The sequence below is a fragment of the Nycticebus coucang genome, chromosome 14 (assembly GCF_027406575.1).
Source record: "Nycticebus coucang isolate mNycCou1 chromosome 14, mNycCou1.pri, whole genome shotgun sequence".
NCBI lineage: Eukaryota > Metazoa > Chordata > Mammalia > Primates > Lorisidae > Nycticebus > Nycticebus coucang.
This window is the reverse complement of record NC_069793.1, coordinates 54,200,310-54,219,956: the sequence shown is the minus strand read 5'-3', so window position 1 is coordinate 54,219,956 and position 19,647 is coordinate 54,200,310. Positions and strand designations below refer to the sequence as shown.

At 41.8% G+C, this 19,647-nt stretch overlaps 1 protein-coding gene across 1 annotated transcript in view; it reads left to right on the top strand.

Annotated features, from left to right (window-relative positions):
• The first annotated feature begins 2,647 nt into the window (after positions 1 to 2,647).
• AMPD3 (adenosine monophosphate deaminase 3) overlaps positions 2,648 to 19,647 on the top strand; it is a 94,525-nt gene continuing 77,525 nt past the window's right edge. Inside the window, exon 1 of the mRNA XM_053560486.1 lies at positions 2,648 to 2,707. The gene's annotated coding sequence lies outside the window, so the exon portion shown is untranslated. The remainder of the gene's footprint in view (positions 2,708 to 19,647) is intronic.

Genomic DNA, 19,647 nt, shown 5'->3' with positions numbered 1-19,647 from the left:
GGTAGTTCACATCAAATACATTTTAAGAAGAACATAGCATTGCCCAGAAACTGTAGTTAACTTTGTCATGGATGCAAACATTAGAGGAATTTGAAAAAAAAATTGAATACTGAGTATAGTTAGATATCATTGAACCTTGTTGAGAATGACTTTGAAAACCAACATGTCCCTGGGTAGGTGGAAGGCTGTTTGATCTTGTCTTGTCTCTGTTCTGCACCTGCAAAGATAAACTTTTAATCAATATTATTAGTGTGGAATCTAATAGATGAGTTTTAGGAGCTAGACTTAGGCTGCAGACCCAAAGTTATAATACAATTTGTATGTCCTTGCTAATGGGAGACCAGAGAGGAATTTCCTTATGAGTGATCTGTGGGGCCTGTTCTTATAGGTGGCTGAAACCATTTACCTTTCTATAGGGATCTGATGCATGTCAGTAACAGCTATTCATTTGGAAGGGGGTGTTATGGACTAAGCCTCCAAGCTAAGCTTGACCTTCTTTTTTGCATAAGGAGTTGGAAGGTGGTCCTGAGATTTTTATTTTCATTTACACAATACCCTTGAAATTTTGCTAAGCTAAATTAAATGATAAATCATCATTGACTATCTACATCATTTCTAAATAAGACATAATGCTAAGACATTAATTACTAAATATGAGTTTAAGCTTATATAATTTTGACTTTTTATTTCAGAGAAACAAAAGATATTTAGATCTGCTAGTAAATATGTCCTATTCCACACTGAAAAACTGTTCCATTAAAAAGCCTATTGCTAAAAATTATAAATCATATACTCATAAATTGTTAGTGCTTGACTGACAGTTAAAAATTGCTTATTTCTCATCACAAGAATGGAGAAGCTTGAATCCTATGTACTCAATTTTGATATGAGGACAATTAATGACAATTAAGGTTATGGGGGGGGAGCAGAAAGAGGGACGGAGGGAGGGGGGTGGAGCCTTGGTGTGTGTCACACTTTATGGGGGCAAGACATGATTGCAAGAGGGACTTTACCTAACAATTGCAATCAGTGTAACCTGGCTTATTGTACCCTCAATGAATCCCCAACAATTAAAAAAAAAAAAAAAAAAGGAAAAAAAAATTGCTTATTTCTTAGGTTTCACTATAAATTAAAGTTACAAAGAGTTAAAATTCTGACTAATATATGGCTAAAATTGGAGATAAAGAGAAAAACAATTATGTATATGGACTGTACAGAGAAAGTAAGATATACTTTATCAAGCAGTTTATAAAATATAAAAATGTTTTTGTTAAAAAAGAATGAATTTTTCTAGTTTTACAGATTTTTTTGAAGGTTGTTTTGTTTCAAAATAAATTAAAGAAGGATAAAATGAGATAGATGAACTAAATAGATATAAAAGGTTAAAGAGAAAACGAGAAGTTTTATTTTTTATAAAAAGGTTAAATTTTTTTTGTAAGAGCTTATAAAAAGGTTCATAGAAAACTTCTCTTGTGTGATCAAAGCAAATTGAGATTAGATACATTTGCTCATAAGGTTTTATTAAAATTAGGTTTAATATTAATAATATACCAATACAAAGGTAAAATTGGGTTTATCTTTAAAACATGATTTTCACAATGTCTTAAAAGAGATGATAGAAGACTGAGTCACCTTTTGAGTAAACTGTAAAAAAAATTAGGAAAAAGGAAGAGTTTAACTCATACTGTCTTTATTAGGTCTTTTATTCAGAAAACTGAGTCTCCTCTCCATCAAAGAGTAAAGAAAGGTTTTGTTTTATCAAATCTTTTAATTATCACTTTGGCTAAATGGCTATTATTTCACAATAACCTGTGATTCTATTTTAATCAAATGTTTTAAACCTTTGACATGTTTGACAGGCTTCCCAAAATAAAATTTCAAATTTTAAATAAAGTCTTTTTGACTTCAAACTAACTTTTAGACATTAAAAAAAAACAAAAACTCTTAGAAGTCTAAAAGAGACATATTAGGCTCATTTCATTTAGTATATTAAATTATATGGAAGATATTGTCAAGAGAAAAAAATAATGTTTAACCTTCTTTAAGTTATATACGTTTAAATGTGTTCAGGATCATAAATATGTGTTCAGAATCGTATAAGATTTCTTAAAAAATCTGGTATGTCTTGGTATATGTTATCAGTCATAATTCCGATTGTTAAACTGTTTTTGCCATAAAAATAAAATTTCCTGTCAATTGCATCTTTAAATGCGGCCATTCTGTCTTTTGTTATCCAGGCAATTACTGTTTTACTTTCATTCTTTTCAAAAAGTAGTTTACAATTTGCTGCAGTCCAAAATTTACTTCTTCTTTAAAGAAGTACATGAAAAAGGGCTATGACAAGTACTCTTTAATACAGGTTTTTGTTTATTAAAGAACTTATCAGTGGACTATGCAAAAACTTTCAGAACTCTAACAAAGAAAGAAACTTGATGGGTTCATAAAAATTACTAATTCAACATCAAGCAAAGCAAAAGTTAATTACCTAGGACTGAACTGATGAAAGCCTGAAATGATATTTTTATGACTTTTTTTTGCTTGAATCATTGCTGATTATTTTTATGTTTTGTTTTTCAGAGTCAAAAACCACTTCCCCCCCCTTCTTTTAAGCTATTTATAGCTCCAGCACTTGGGTGAATATCCTTTTGTAAGCAAAATTGAAACATTTACCTTTCTATCTACCCCATCGCTCCAGAATTTGAAAATTGTGAGTATTCTTATTTTATGACAACGTAGCTTTTTACATAAGTTCAATAATATGTAGTATTTGCTCTCTTTGTAGCTGGACAACTGGGAAAACAGGTTATATTACAGGGGCTTTGACTGAGATTATCAGATTTACAGATATTACCAGATCGCTTTAAGCAACTAAGGTTAACTTCAAGGCCCCATCAAAGCCTTGCAAGAACTGTCTTGATACCTTGTCTACGTGGTTCCCTTACAAGCTTTGTAGCCTTTTAGTAAGTAAAATACGTCACTCTCTGACAGCCTCAAGAACCTTGGAATATTTGGGGGGCCTCAAGAAAAGAAGAATTTACCCAGGTACTACAAGTAAAATATGATGGCTAGTCCATGGCTTGGCTTCCTAACCTAGAAAGGCTTCTAAAGCTCTAATCTGAGGATCCTTATGATGAATTCCAACAGATTGGGTGGCGCCTGTGGCTCAATGGTTAGGGTGCTGGCCCCATATACCGAGGGTGGCGGGTTTGAACCCAGCCCTGACCAAACTGCAACAACAAAAAATAGCCGGGCATTCTGGCAGGTGCCTGTAGTCCCAGCTACTTGGGAGACTGAGGCAAGAGAATTTCCTAAGCCCAGGAGTTGGAGGTTGCTGTGAGCTGTGTTGCCACAGCACTCTACCAAGGGTGATAAAGTAAGACTCTGTCTCTAAAAAAAAAAAGTAAATAATAAAAAAATAAAATAAAATAGCAAAGTTTGGGGAAAAAAAAGAATTCCAACAAATCAGGTTAAAAAAATAGAAGAACCCATATGGCCAATTACTTGTCTTGTTATACTTTATGCAAATAGGCCAAATATAATAAGGCTAAAGACTTGTTTTGTACTTAAATTGGTTTAATATATCTTTAGTAAAACTTAAATTACTCTAACACATTGTTAATAAAACTAGGAGTAATTGTAAAGAGGAAATTTTATTTCAGATAAAAGTATAGTACACTGGTTATTAAATACTACCCCTGCTCACTGTTTTTGAGTTTTTTGATAATCTAGACTGAATCATAAATTTTTAGTTTTCTCCAGTATCTGGCTGTAACTCTCCAGCCTAATGTTTCCAAAATTTCTCCCACTTTTCTGACTTGAAATCACTAAAAATTTGCACTGTGCTTTTCCTAATGCCCTGAAAACCAAGGACTCCAGAAAAACCACACAATTTATTTTTGAACAAAACTTCACTAGGACTTTCTTTGTATATGTGTGTGTGTATATATATATATATATATATGCATGTATATGTATATATATATCACAAACTACAATCCAGAAAAATCTGTCAGATTATCATTGTTTTATTTCACTCCAACGGGAGATACTTTGAACATAAACCTAGAAATCTTCTCAGCTGACTGCTCTCCAGACTCAGAGTCTATAGACTGCTCCAAACATTACGTTTTTTCTTTTGCTCCCATAAAAATGTCTCTTACTAAATCCCTGTTTGCCTCTACCCTGTAGAGAGCTACCTTAAATAAAAAGCCACTTACAACATCTGTTTAACTGAACTATTCTCAGGACTATAAGACTGTTTCAATAAGATATGAGATGATGTTTTCAAATTTGTTCCTTCTGGTTCTGGTTTTCTCTCTTTTTACCAATGTCGCATGTCAAAACCTCTAATCTAAATCTCTCTAAAGCTACCAACGTAGATTTTAGTATGTAAAAGTTTCTCAAAGTAAAGTTTCACAGGGGGACTGAAGAAAAACAAGGCATTTCTTCCCCAAATATTGAGGATTGTTAGGGTAAAGAGCCTCAACGTCCTGGTGCCTGACTGCTGGGCTTACATCCTTCCTTCCTGGAGCACTTGATCATTGGCCCAGAGAAGACACCAGCAAACCCCGGACGAATCCAGGAACAGATTTTACTATCTTCCCACATTTTCCTGCCTTTTAAAAGACTAGAACTCCTTTCTCTTTTGTCCTGTCACTATGTATTATGGTTCCTTGCTATGATCCTATTTCAGCAAGGCTTCTAAGCCATGGCCTTGACAGAGAAATACTTTTGAACTAAGGCTCTCCTGTGCAATGGGTACAGCATGTGTTAATAAACTTTTGTTTGTTGTTCTTTTGTTAATCTGACTTTTGTGTGCAGGAGAGTGTCTCAACTAAAAACCTAAAAAAGGAAAGAAAAATGTTTTCTCCCCTACATATCCATCAAACACGTTTGGCGGAACTGGGGATGAAGTGCTCTATTTGCGGTGGGCAGCCACTCTGAGGACACCATGTTCTCAACCAACCATTGTAAATGCTGTTGACTTGACTCCACCTAGACTTTTATGACATGATGAAGATGCAGAAGAAAGAAACTTGTGGGCAGCAAAAGGGAGTGAGAAATGCCCCCCCCAAGCAATGGTCCATTATTAACTCAGCAAATGTTTATTGACCACCCAGGGTGTGTCAGGCTTTGTTCCAGACACTGAGACTACAATGGTGAGTTAGTCAGCAACATTCTTGTTCCCACGGACATTCTGGATCTTTTTTTTTTTTTTTCTACTTGTATATTTTATTATTATTATTATTATTTTTTAATTATTGTTGGGGATTCATTGAGGGTACAATAAGCCAGGTTACACTGATTACAATTGTTAGGTAAAGTCCCTCTTGCAATTATGTCTTGCCCCCATAAAGTGTGCATTCTGGATCTTTTTAAACCTCCGTTGTCTTGTCTGACCCTAGCCTAAACTAGTTTCAGACTCCCGTCAACCGGGAGCCAGAAGGCCTCTTCCTCTCCACCTTCATCCCAGTCCCTGCCCTCTCTTAATTATAGCTGTGCCCCGGGGCAAAATGCCCAGCTGGGCAGGAACAGTGCCAAGGTCTTTGGAGACTAGAGGCAATACTTGCCCTAGCCCCATCTCCCTCAGGAGTTGGGGTCCCTGGGCTCTGTCTTCACCCAGAGCTTCAGGGTGTTTCCATCTGGCCCTGCTCTACGATGCGCTCAGAGAATTCAATCACACTCTAATTCCCCAGCCTCATCTTTAGGCATCAACTCAAACCTTCCTGAAACTTCCCAGTTGCCGGTTCTGCCTGACTGTGTCCAAGTTTCTAATCACCAGGCTTCTGCTTTTGCTCAGAGCTCAGAAGTCCAGGTCTGGTACCTCTGAGAAGTAGAGCCATGACTGATTATCTACAGGGCTCCCAGAAAGCTTGGGCTGAGGCTGGAACCCCAGGGTGGGCACTAGGAAGCCTGCTTCTGCTACTTGCCTGCTGTGTGATGTGGGGCAAATCACTTTCCATCTCTGGGCTTATGTTGTTCATCCATCTAGTCACCCTCCAACAAGCCTCTTGACTACTTTCCATCTCCTATTGGATAAAGTTTAGGCCCTGGTTAAAGCATTTAAGGCTCCTCACAGTCTGATCCATCTAGGAGGGAGGTGAAGGAGGGGTTTGTTTCCTGAACTGCTCTTATTTTGCCCTCTGACTGTCCAATCCTTCACATACCGCACCTGGAACCCCAGCTGATCTCCTGTGCCCAATGGGCTGGCAGGGGCACCCTCAGAGCTTGTGAGCCCAGAGAAACTCTTTCCTTGGAAATTCTGGCTGCCTAGGGATAAAGGACTCAAGGTTTTGGAAGAAGCTGTCCTAGTCCCTGAGTTTAGGCCTAAACTTGGGGGAGGAGGAGAGGGCACTGAGAAGCAGGTGATGAGAACAGGGAGGGCCAGATGGCCTGGAAAGGCTCAGTTAGGTAGGCCTCTGGGTGAACAGCTCAGGGAAGAGAAGGAAAGACAGAAGGACAAAAAATTCTATAGAAGCAGAGACCAAGAGAAACCTGGAAGGGGCCATGGGCAGGTTGATTTGACTCAGAAATGGGGAGTTGGTGTAGCCAGACTTTAGGGGAGACCAAAGCCTGGATATAATGGGAACATGTCCTGTTCCATCTCTATGATTATTGTAATTAGTTCAGGGGCTGGGGCATGGCCCGCAAGGGGTGGGTCTATGAAAGTGACTTCCAGGACTTGGACAGGAGCATTGGGGAAGAGACTTGTTCTTTTCCCATTAGGCTAGTATCTGGGAAGATGATGCTTGGAGTTGCTAGTAGCCATTTTTCTTAGAAAGGAAATCAGGGGTTGAAGCCAAGGGGAGGACAGCAGAGCAGAGGCAGAGCTCGTCGGGTGATGCTATCTTTGGAGCCTTGTATAAAGCCTTGCCTGAGATAGATTTACCTGGGGATTTTTAATTTCATGGACTTTTTTTTTTTTTTTACTTAACTCATTTAGCATATTTACTTTTTTAAATCATTGGAGAACAAAAGAGTCCTACCTGATCCAGAACCTATGATAGAATTCATTTTAGAAAGACCAATGTGATAGGGGAAGGTTCCTCAAGAAGTCATCAGATCTCAGTTCCACAGTGACTCGGGGAAACTCACTGTTGAGACTGCTGTCTTGGGTGGGATCTAATGGGGGCCTCACTGATCCAGAGACTGGCAGCCTGGGGGTCCAGGACAGCTGCTCTGAGACTCCAAATGAAGTATGATTAGAGCCTGTCCACCTGGACACTAATGTCCCTGCCTCGTTGTGCCACATATATCTGACTGGGAACAGACTGGGTGTATTACTATCGGTCTCAGTAGCCCAAAGCAAATCTCACATAGCTCAGGGAAAAGAGGTTAGTTAAACTGGGCCTTGGCAAGCACCCCTGGGAGGAGGGAGTGCTTCCGAAAGTCCCACTTAGAAACAAAGGCTGGAAGAGAAATCCTGTGTCCCTCGATATCCATTATAGCCATACAAACTGCCACTCCTGGCTGTGACTTAACCTTTTGACAGCTCTTCCTAAAATAGACTTTGGGTTTGTACCTGGAAAAAAGAGGTCTGAACAGAGAATCCAGGGCCTCTGGCCTGCAGAGCTGCCAAATTTAACAGACCAGGATGAAGATGGGTAGACCATACTACAGTGGTCCCTCAAAATTCATGGAGAGATGGGTTTAGGTCTTCCTGCAGTTACCAAAAGCCAAGGATACTCAAGTCCCTGCTATAAAATGGCATCCTACTTGCATATAACCTATGCACGTCCTTACTTGGAATCATCTCTAGATTATTGTCCTGTGCAGCATAACAGTATCCCAGTAAACGATGGACCACACACATGATGAGGGTCCTATAAGAGTTTAACAGAGCTGAAAATTCCTACCACCTAGTGACCTCATAGCTGTCTTAACATCATTGCCCAATTCATCATTCGCATGTTTGTGGTGATGCTAGTATAAACAAGCCTACTCCAACGCCAGCTACATAAAACGTTAGCAGATACAATTATGTACCACACATAATACTTGATAGTATCAATAAATGACTATGTTACTGCTTTATGAACTTACTATCTTATACTTTATGTCATTATTTTGGAGTGTACTCCTACTTATAAAAACAAGTTAATATAAAAATCCTTAGACGGGTCTTTCAGGATATATTCCAGAAGGAGCCATTGTTATCATAGAGCTGACAGGTCTTTGAATGTTTTTGTCCCTGAAGACCTTCTAGAAAGACGAGATGCGGAGGTGGGATAAGATGGAATGATCCTGACCCTGTGTAGATCTAGGCTAAGGCGTGCGTTTGTGTCTTAGTTTTTAACAAAAAAAGTATAACAATTAAACAATAAATAAATGATCTTAAAAATAGAAAAAAGCTCATAGAATAAAAATATAAAGTATTTGAGTACAGCTGTACAATGAGTTTTAAGCTAGTTATTACAAAAGAGTAAAGTTAAAAACATTTTTAAATTTTATAAAGTAAAACAGTTATAGCAAGTGAAGTTTAATTTATTGTTGAAGGACAAATATTTTCAAATAAATTGAGGGTAGCCTAAGTATACAGCACACATACAAGGTCTGCAGGAGTGTACGGTAACATCCCGGGGCTTCCAGTTCACTCACCACTCACTGACTCACCCAGAGCAACTTCCAGTCCTGCAGGCTCCATTCATGTTAAGTGCCCTGTATGAGTGTGCCATTTTACAAATGTTTTATACCCTATTTTTATTGTACCTTTTCTATCTTTAGATATAATTAGATACACAAATACTTACCATTGTATTACAGTTGCTGAAAGTAATATGCTGTATAGATTTGTGGCTTAGGCCAGCAGGCTATACCATAGAACCTAGGTGTGTGGTTGGCTGTGTACTATATTGGTGTGTGTAAGTAACCCCTGTGATGTTCATACCATGATAAAATTGCCCAATAACACATTTCTCAGAACTTATCCCTTTTGTTCGATGCATGACTGTATTTATAGTAGGTAATACAAAGCAAATGCTACAGAAATAGTTGTCATACTGTATTGCTGAGGGAATAATGATAAGAAAAAAATATATTCATGTTTAGTTTGAATGCAATATTTTTCAAGTATTTTCAATTTGTTGTTGGACGAGATTCAGCTACAAATATTACCACTAGAGGGCAGGAGAGGCTTCTTTAGGAAGACAGACCTAGGTGAGGCTATCTGCTTCTGCCCTAGTCTGGCCGCCATACTGACTAAACTTTCCCTGTTCACAATACAAAATAAAAAAAGGGGTGACATGCTAGGGTAAACAAAAGGTGATTTGGGAACACCTATATGGAGCTTAGTGAAAAAATTCACCTTTTCTTTATGTTAAATTTTTATAATGAAATAAAAGAAAATAACTATTTTTATAAAGTTCTAAATAAAACAATTTTAAATATTTTGTTGTCAAACATGAGCTTATTTCAATTACCATATCTTTTTATATCTACTATTAAGTTTGAAAAGGCAAGATGAATTTTTTTTTTTTTGCAGAGTTAAATTATTTTATTAGAACTGATGCACCGCAGTAACAGTTGAAGTTTGGGTTCTAGGACACTCTAATTTCTTTCTCTTTTTTCCAGTTGTATTGAGGTATACTTGTCAAATAAAACTGGACCTATTTTAGGTGTAAAGTGATGTTTCAATAAACATAACATATTGTGAGTGATTGCAACAATCAAGCCAATTAACATATCCACTACCTCACATGGTTATGATTTTTCTTTTATGGTGACTATGAAATTTCTGATAAAGATGTCCAATGATTTCAAATTATTTTTTTATTATTTTATTTTTTCTTTTTATTTCCTTTTTTTTTTTTTTCTTTTGGTGAGACAGAATCCTACCCTATGCCCTGAGCAGAGTGCAGTGGTGTCATAGCTCACTACGACCTTAGACTTGGGCTTTGGGCATCCTGCTGCCTCAGCCTCTGAAGCCACTGGGATTACAGGTGCTTGCTGCGGTGTGGGCTGGGTTTTCATTATTTTAATGAGTTGGGGTCTCACTCTTGCTTAGACAAGCCTCAAACTCCTGAGCTCAAGCAATTCTCTGACCTCAGCCTCCCACAGTGCTGAGATTACAGGCATGAGCCACCGCACCTGGCTCAAATTCTTTTTCTTTTTGAGACAGTCTCACTATGTTGCCCTTGGTAGAGTGCTGTGGAGTCACAGCTCACAGCAACCTCAAATTCTTGGGTTTAAGTGATTCTCTTGCCTCAGCCTGCCAAGTAGCTGGGACTATGCGTGCCCACCACAACACCCTGCTATTTTGTTTTTGTTGTTGTTGTTGTCATTGTTTTTTTTTTTTTTTTGTCATTGTTTAGCAGGCCCAGACAGGGTTCAAACCCACCAGCCCCGGTACATGTGGCTGGCACCCTAACCACTGAGCTATAGGCACTGAGCCTCGGCTCAAATTCTTAATAATCATAATTGACAAGAAATTTTGTTTGTATAAATTGGTGATAAAAAGTTAAGAGCAACTTAACTATTCAAAAATATATACTAGTTGTAATTATACACATATTCGTTTATGTTTACTTATTTATCATTATTATTATTCTTTTGAGACAGGTCTCACTCTGTTCCCTATCCTAGAATGCAGTGGCATGATCATAGTTTACTGCAACCTCAAACCCCTGAGCTCAAGCGATCCTTCTCTCTCAGCTTTCCAAGTAGCTGGGACTAGAGGTGTGTGCTACTACATCTGGCTAATTTTTTAAATTTTTTGCAGAGATAGGGGTCTTTGTTCAGGCTGGTCTTGAATTCCTGGCCTCAAGCAATCCTTTCTTTTCAGCCTTCCAGAGTGCTAAGATTATAGGCATGAGCCACCATGCCTAGCCTGTAATTATATTTACAGACTATAAAAACCTCCTTTTGTTGTTGTTGTTGATAGATGGAGTGTTGAAATTTCTCACGATAGGCATTATATTTAGCACCCATCAAACTTTTTTGATTCCAATGCACTAAAATAATAGTGAAACACTAATTTGAAGAATACACATACATTTTTATTTTTTTATTTTTTTCATTTATTTATTTATTCATTTATTACATGAGTTCATTACATTTCATTTGTATCCCCAAGACACTTCTTTTTTTCTTCTTTTTTTTATTGTTAAATCATAGCTCTGTACATTAGTGCAATCGCCTGTACCCATTCTAAGATGCACCATAGATGTGGCCCCACCCATTACCCTCCCTCCACCAAAACCTCGTCCCTCACTTCCCCTTCCTTGGCCCTTTCCCCATAGTCTTGTGCTATAGTTGGGTTATAGTCTTCATGTGAAAGCTATAATTTGGCTTCATAGTAGGGCTGAGTACATTGGATACTTTTTCTTCCATTCCTGAGATACTTTGCTAAGAAGACTATGTTCCAGCTCCATCCATGTAAACATGAAAGAGGTAAAGTCTCCATCTTTCTTTAAGGCTGCATAGTATTCCATGGTATACATGTACCACAATTTGCTAGTTCATTCGTGGGTCGATGGGCACTTGGGCTTCTTCCATGACTTAGCAATTATGAATTGGGCTGCAATAAACATTCTGGTACAGATGTCTTTGTTATATTGTGACTTTTGGTCTTCTGGGTATAAACCTAGTAAAGGAATTATAGGATCAAATGGCAGGTCTATTTTTAGGTCTCTAAGTATTCTCCAAACATCCTTCCAGAAGGAACGTATTAGTGTGCATTCCCACCAGCAGTGTAGAAGTGTGCCCTTTCCTCCACATCCACACCAACATTTCTGGTTTTGGGATTTTGTTATGTGGGCTACTCTTACTGGGGTTAGGTGATATCTCAGAGTAGTTTTGATTTGCATTTCTCTGAACACATACATTTTTAAAGCAGTTCCCTACAGCCAGCTTGGATGTGGTTGAAGAAGTTCAGCTGCTGCAAAAGATAGAAGCAGCTTGTAAACAGCTTGTATACGTAGAGTGATAATTGTCCTGATTTGTCCTGAAGGGTTCTGACTCATGCCTTCTGACCTGACATGACTTCTCATAGTGTCTCCTTTCACTCAAAAACAACAAAAAAGAAGTGTAAGAGTTCAGTGTTGATACACACACAATGTGGATGAATCTCAAAACATTATCCTGAGTGAAAGAAGCCAGACACACACAAAGTACATGCTGTATCATTCCATTTATTTGAAATTCTAGCATAGGCAAGAGTAATTTCTAGTTATGGAAAGCAGATGAGGAGTTGTCTGGGGCAGCAGTGGTGGCGGGGGACTGACTGCAAAGGGGCACACAGGGACTTCTGGGAGTGATGACAGGGTTTTCTGTCTTGATTGTGATGGTGGTTATACTGACAGATCACCCAAACATTTGTGAAAACTCATAATACTGTATATTTAAAATGGATGCATTTTATTGTATGTAAATTACATCTCATTGAAGTTGAAAGCACACCAGTGTGGGCAATGAATTTACGTGTGGAGACAGAGGTTCAGGGCTGCCTTCTGACAGTGTGGCCACCAGGACCTCCCTCCAGCTTTTCTTGCCCCTGGCCCCTCATCCCTCTTGGTCTGTGCCCTGTGCTACCTGGACATGTGGGACACATACTCCTCCAGCAGTCCCCTGGGCCTGTTGCCCACAATGGGCAATGGGACCCTATGCACCAGGCTGGCTGACCAGGGACATGTCCAGGTGGCGGTGGCACCTTCCCTCATAACTTGGGGGAAGATCATCGTCTTTGCTGTTTAATGGTGCCCATTCTCAGCTGCTCTTCAAGGAGCGGTAGGTGAGGCTTTCCCCAGGATAACCAGCCATGCACTCAAACTGCACCCTCACCTGGGGACTGAGGGCACCACCATTTTGCTGCACACCTGTGGCCGCTTTGAGGCACTTCCACTGGGAAGCTCTGACCTGGGGAAGGTTCCTGTGCCTGAACCTAATGCTTTCTCATGAAGTTGGAGTCAGAAAGGAGGGGGAGGGTGGTCTGAAATCAAGGAAGTAAGTAAATGCAAACTTCTTAGTCCCAGGGGATTGTAGGAGGCTGAAGGAGGAGGAAGGGGAGAGGTGTGAGGGTTGTTAGATATATGGGTCTAAATTCCATTTCTGAGGGTGGCGAGTGTTGGCAAATCTTTCTGTAAAGAGCTTGATAGATCCTGGGCTCACGAGGTCATGCTGGTCTCTGTAACTGCTCAGCACTCTGTTCACACTCCTCATTATAGAGTGAAAGCAGCCAGAGGCCATAGGTGAGTGGACAGATGGGGCTATGTTCCAATATAACTTTACTTATGGATGCTGAAATTTGAATTCATGGAATTTAGATTTCTTTCTCAACCATTAAAAAATGGTTTGTTTGTAGGCCTTACAAAAGGGGTGGTGGGCCTTATTTGGCTATCAGGGTGTAGTTTGCCAACCTCTGGTTTAGAGACATACATTTTGTATGGACTCCCTGGGAGGAGAGCTTCTGGAAAGGGTTGGCTTGTGGACTTCTGGATTTCAGCATAGTTAAAGGAGCCATCACATCCACTTATCTGGAATTTTCTCAGTTCCAGTGTGTTTCAGATGGAACCCAGAAGTTTCCTTAGCCCCTGGAGGAGATAATATATTTTAGCTTCTCAACACAACCCCAATCTTTTCAGTCATTTGATTTTGACTTTCAAATAAGTTTTCAGAAATCATTTGGCATGACATAAGTAAAATAATAAAAGAGGGCTGTGAATTGACCTAAAAATATGTTAGGAACCAAGGGTTATGAATAATCAAATTTTGTGTTTTTGAGATCTACAAAAAGCTGTGTGTGTCATGACTGCTTGAATAAGGTCCAGGTGGGACCCCCTCCAGGTACCACTATCAGGAGCTGATTTGACAAAGGATCAATGGTGCACTGCAGTCTCTTCCCCTGGTACCCAGAGCTGGCAGGCCAGGCAAGCACAAGCCCTTGAGGAGGGGCTGGGACTAGGCCTGTCTCTGGCCATACGTGATGCTTAGCACTGGCACACCTTAGCTCAGCCCGCACCCGCAGGTGCCCACAGCCAATGCTGCTTTCTGCCTGCCGTCTTCTCCCTCCTGGGCCCCAGGCCTCACTCATTCTGCATCCCTGATCCTTTCTCCTCCTTCTCCTTATAACATGCACAGTCTTTGTGGTTTTGAAAGTGGAAGTTCCTGTTGAAATCAGGAATTGGTACCTCAGGGTGGTGCTATTGGATAGCTTCTGGCCCTCTCACCCTGGTCACTTGGGGGACTCTCCTGGGCCCACTATTTGTGAATTGAGCGAGGGAAAATGGCATTTTGGTTCAGGAATAGCTAAGCTGGATAACAGTGCTAGTTCTTTTCACACGTTCCCCTGTCCAGGCCCCGGTGGCCCTCCTTGCTGGTCTCCATGTTACCAGGTCCCTTCGGGAGCCAGCCTCAGAGTCTTGCTGCTAGTGTGGTGTGGCCATAGGGAGCTGGCCTCCCTAGTTTCTTCTCTGCTCCAGCTCCTCACCTTTCTGCCCTTTTCCATTCACCAAGTATCTTCACTGTGTAGCCAACAGATTGTAGTTGTGGGTTCTCAGGTCTGCCCCCCATCCAGCCAGTGGCTTCCCAGCTGCTCCCCTGGACCTAGTACACAGCTGGGCCCAGAGTGGGCCTTGATAATGTTTGCTGGACAAAAGGGAATCAGCAGCTCACAAGTGGGATCTGCTCAGGCCTGGCTGGAAACTGGAAGCTGTAGCCAGCTCCTACTGCCATGTCCTCACGGGCCCTCAGTCACCAAGGATGCCTGCCTGTTGCTGTACTCCAGAACATTCTGTCATGTTTACTAACAGGGAATCCAGGAGGTGGAGTGGGATGGGGACCAAGGATGGAATCTTGTGACACCACAGGACCAGAAACGAGGTCAGGGTTACAGAAAAGGACTTGGGAAAGAGCACTGATGTGAGGCAGGTGCAGGGAGCAGCAAGTGCAGGGCAGGGGGCGTGAGATTTACATCCTCCCTGGGCCCTGAGGTTCCTGTGGGGCCCTCCTCTTCTGGGCAGGAGGGAGAGAAGCTAGCTGCCTCCTGTGCCGACCCAGGGAGGGCACATCAAGTGTGTGGGAGCACCTTCAGCACCCCAGGGACTAATCACCAGAGCCTCAGAAACCCAGGCTCTCACCTCCCTTGAGTTCTTTCAAGAGGGAATTTCAGCTCTCAGGTCTCCTCTGCTGTGGGGTCCAGGGAATGATCGCTGTGGGAAAGGGCAATTGGGGTGGCAGGAAGGGAATGGCTCTGGGGCCCAGTGTTTTGTGGATTGAGGGAGGTGCCTGTGAGGCCTTGGAAAGTTGGTGTGTAGAACCACAGCAGTGTGGCCCTCTATGGCACTGGCTTGAGCTGTCGCTGCTGCTTGCATCTCTCCTTTGCAGAGGCCTTTTAGCATCAGGCTACTCTAGAGACAAGCGAAGTCACAGTAAATATGAATCATCTTTCCACAGCATCAATTCGATGTGGACATTGGTAGGAAATACCATCAATGTTTACATGTTTATGTTAGAACAAATATACAGACTCAGTGCCTGTAGCTGAGCAGCTGGGGCACCAGCCACATACACCAGAGCTGGCGGGTTCGAACCCAGGCTGGGCCAAATAACAATGACAACATCAACCAAAACATAGCCAGGCATTGTGGCAGGCGCCTGTAGTCCCAGCTACTTGGGAGTCTGAGACTAGAGAATCGCGTAAGCCCAAGAGTCTGAGGTTGCTGTGAGCTGTGACACCATAGCACTCTACTGAGGGCAATATAGTGAGACTCTGTCTCAAAAAAAAAAGCCCAAATATACAAATTGGAATAAAATAATAAAATTTGTGTGCATGTTTAAGGAAATCTCAGATTTCAGAGTCATGTTCAGTCCATGCTTCCAGATGTTTGGGACTTGCAATCTTCTCTCTGCCCTGTCATTCTCTCTACATTTTGTAAATTTTAGAAAAACAGTGTCTCGGGGCAGTGGGCAGTGTCTTAGCACAGCATCAGAGGTGAGGGTGGCACTAGGGCCCACCTCGCTGGACTCTGCATTCAGCATCTTGGGTACAAAACAACAGCGAATCTGAACTTTTCATGATTTTGTATTTTGGTTTCATAAGTGCCGTGGGAACAAACAAATCTCACCTGTCAAAGTAGTCTTTGGGCATAGCCTTGTGTTTGTGTGGGAGGGAATGCAGGGCAGCAGAAAGCTTTAGGGGCCAAATTGAAAGGTGAGGGTGGGGCAGTGGGTGAGGCGAGTGTGGCCTGGCTCAGTGAAGGTGCAGATGTCGCTCTGCAAAGATTTGGCTCTGTTCCTCTGTCCCAAGGAGCACAGCTTTTCCACTGTGATGTTCTGTAACTTTCCATGCAACTTTTTTTCCCACAGCTTTTTGGTAATTTTCCATGTCGTCTGCCAGCTCCATCAACTGCAAAGGAGAGGAGTGGGACTCAAAACGGCTGGCAGGGCCCGAGCCCATCAGAGAGGGACAGCGGACGTATGTGTCATTTGCACCTGGGGCTGACTTCCAGCTCTCCTTTGTATAGAGAGTACTGGAGTGTGACACACAGGATGTTCCTGTGTGGCTCTTTTTAAAGAGAAAGGTTAAAAGAAGCCAGTTGCCTCCACGTTAAAACTAAAATCCCTGGTCTAAAGCTCAGAGCATTTGTTAGACAAAATTTCTCCCCAGGAGTTCATGCTGGAGAAAAGGAAATGACTATTTATCACAGTTCCCTTTCCTTTGTGATTGCTGTGGTCATTGAAGTTTTAGTTTGGGGGAAAAAAACAAAAATAAAAATAGCAACATGTTTACAAAAAAAAGAGAGGGTGAGATAAAACTTTAACCTTTTGAAGAGAGGAAAGAGGGAAGCAGAGTGTCTGAGAATATTTCCTTTATGAGTGATATGAAGCTGCAGGGGGACCAAAGTGCTCTTAATGGGATTTTTCAGAACTAAAGAGGGCTGGCGTGGGCCAAGCCTTTGAAGCCTCAGCATCTTCCTTCACCACTCAGGGCGGGCGGTGGACAGAATGAGCAGCAGCTGCCCCAAGGGGCCCAAGTGCCTGCTATGCCCTGGTGGTGACTTCCATGGGGGCTCCCACCTCCCTCCTGACAGGCCTGCAGTGCTGGGGCTGTGATCACCACTCCTTTAGCTCTTCAGGGAAGAGGCAGCGTGAGAAAAATGCTCGGTCGTCTTGCAGAGACAGGGCATCTCCTGGCAACATGTTCCCATTGACTTAACAGCACAGTCAGCTGCCAGGTCCCCAGGTCATGTTCTCAGTGATCTGAGTTCTTGCTGTTTCTTGAGCCACTTCATGTGTGACCCAGTCCTTAATCTAGGCCTTGCCACTATGTGGCCCACCCACATAGCAATGTGGCATGTTCAGGGCGTGTTCTCTAACATTCTTGCTTATTTCGTAGTTTCAAAGAGAGTGGTAGCGGTTACCTGCTGAATCTGGGCACAGAGATCTGCCCATTGGAATCTACCTGGCCTGTGTATCTTTCTATAAAACCCAGGGGTGGCTTATTACTAGAGAGGAGCTTTTTCTGAGCTCTGTAAAGACAATGACAACACGGAAGTCAGTCTTGAATGACTGAACTGACGCTAGTGGAAGACAGTGACACAAGTGGCCTCAAACACACATATACCTAAGTCACCGCAAAGAGGGAGAAGTGCTATTCAGCTTTTGATGCTAATCCCTCTTCTCTAGGGGACTGTGACAACTGTTGCCAGATGTGGCTAGGAGATCATCTCTGTCTGATTCTATCAGTATCCTCTTTTGTCATTGTCTTGACAATGTCTGGTTTTCTTTCTTAATCTTCTTCTGCATCGCAAGCTTTCGGCCTAGCACATGCTCTGGATCGAAATGATTTGGTTTCTTTTTTTTTTTTTTTTTATTTGGTTTCTTAAAATGGGACTTATATCAAAAGTGGAGATTTCTCAGTCTCTCCATCAGCAATTACTCAAAGTTCAGGAGAAAATCTTGAGTAGTTATGTTTTCGAGGGTTATTTTCATCCAGTATGTGTGGCTCTCTGGGCTCCTTAGGACTTCAGAGACTGCCTTTGGGCCACAGAGTCAGCGTGACCTGAAAATGGGCCCAATACCCGTTGGTTCACAGCTTCCTGATCCCTCCAGGTTCTGACCCAGCGTCATTCCATGTTTGGCTTCACTTTACTCTTACACCTGACATTTGGTCCATGCTGCTACCTCTATTCCACCTATGGCCACCCGGACAAAATCTCTCCAGCTTTGTCTCCAAAGCTTCTCCTTGGCCACAATCCCTCTAGGTGGTACTCAGATGTGTCTGAGTACCTCTGCCAGCCTCCTGCCTCCAGCTGTGCCCATGGATGACTTCTACCTGCCTGCCCTCCATACTGGTTAGCACCAGTATGGTTAGCACCTCTTTGTACAGAAATGAATCCGAGTTTTCCTTTGGGCCAGTGGGTGGGTGCTCTGAAAAGCTTCTTGAAGAAGAGAAGGAGAAGAGACAAATGATTATGTTCTAAGCTTAGTTTTAAAGGCCAAGTCATGGGAGCAGAGCTGGTTGGCAGGAGTGGCTGCTGGCCTGCAAAAGGCTCCATGCTGCTGTAGGGATCATGGTGAAACCTACCCTCTTCCCTTTGGTTGGTTCGCTGAAAGATCAACTCACAATTATGGTAGATTCTTAAGAGAAAGGTTTATTTCCAAATACCATGCACATGGGGAAAAATCATAATGATTTCCCAAAGTCAGTGACTTTTAAAGATGCCTTTTATTATATTATTATTATTATTCGGGACACAGTCTCACTATGTCATCCTCGGTAGAGTGACACAGCTCAACCTCTAACTCTTGGGCTTACGCGATTCTCTTGCCTCAGCCTCCCAAGTAGCTGGGACTACAGGTGCCCACCACAACCGGCTATTTTTTTTTTTTTGCAGTTGTCATTGTCATTTAGCTGTCCTGGGCTGGGTTCAAACCCACCAACATCGGTGTATGTGGCTGGTGCCATAACCACTGTGCAACAGGAGCCAAGCCTAAAAATGCTTGTTTGGGTTAAAGAAGAGCTGCCTGTTTTCTTTCCAGTGCCCGATTCTACTTCTTAACCAGTGGCATCTCTGAAACCTGAGCTGAGAACCTTCAAGGATTTGTTTTCTGAAATCCAAATTAATAATAGTGATCTCAAAACACAATGAGGAGTGTCATGGCTGGCTTTTGAAAAATCTCTGATGTTTTGCTGCTACAACCATTGAGCTAGAGAGAGCTAGTTGTGTGCTGTGAGCCTGGTATTGTGCTATGCATTTTGTGTGACTGTGTACAGATTAGAAAGCTTAGGTTAACAGACTTGACCTGCAGTCATGCTTAATGTCTTATTTCAAAATATGTGCATAGTCTAAGCATAAGAGCCATTTTTCATTATTCTAAACCCAGTAGAATATATAACATCCCTTTGGGATGGTTAGTATCAACAGGCATATGATTGATAAAGGCCTGACCGCTGTAGGGAATGATTCTCAGACCAAGTCTCTGGTAACAAGCTTACCCTGATCCCGGCTGCACAACTCCCCTTCTCTAGGCACCTCTTTGTACAGAAATGAATCCATGTTTTCCTTTGGGCCAGTGGGTGGGTGCTCTGAAAAGCTTCTTGAAGAAGAGAAGGAGAAAAGATAAATGATTATGTTCTAAGCTTAGTTTTAAAAACGGAGGGGTGGGTAGGAAATAAGAGCCAGGAAGTAAAAAATCTATAAACTGTTGTAT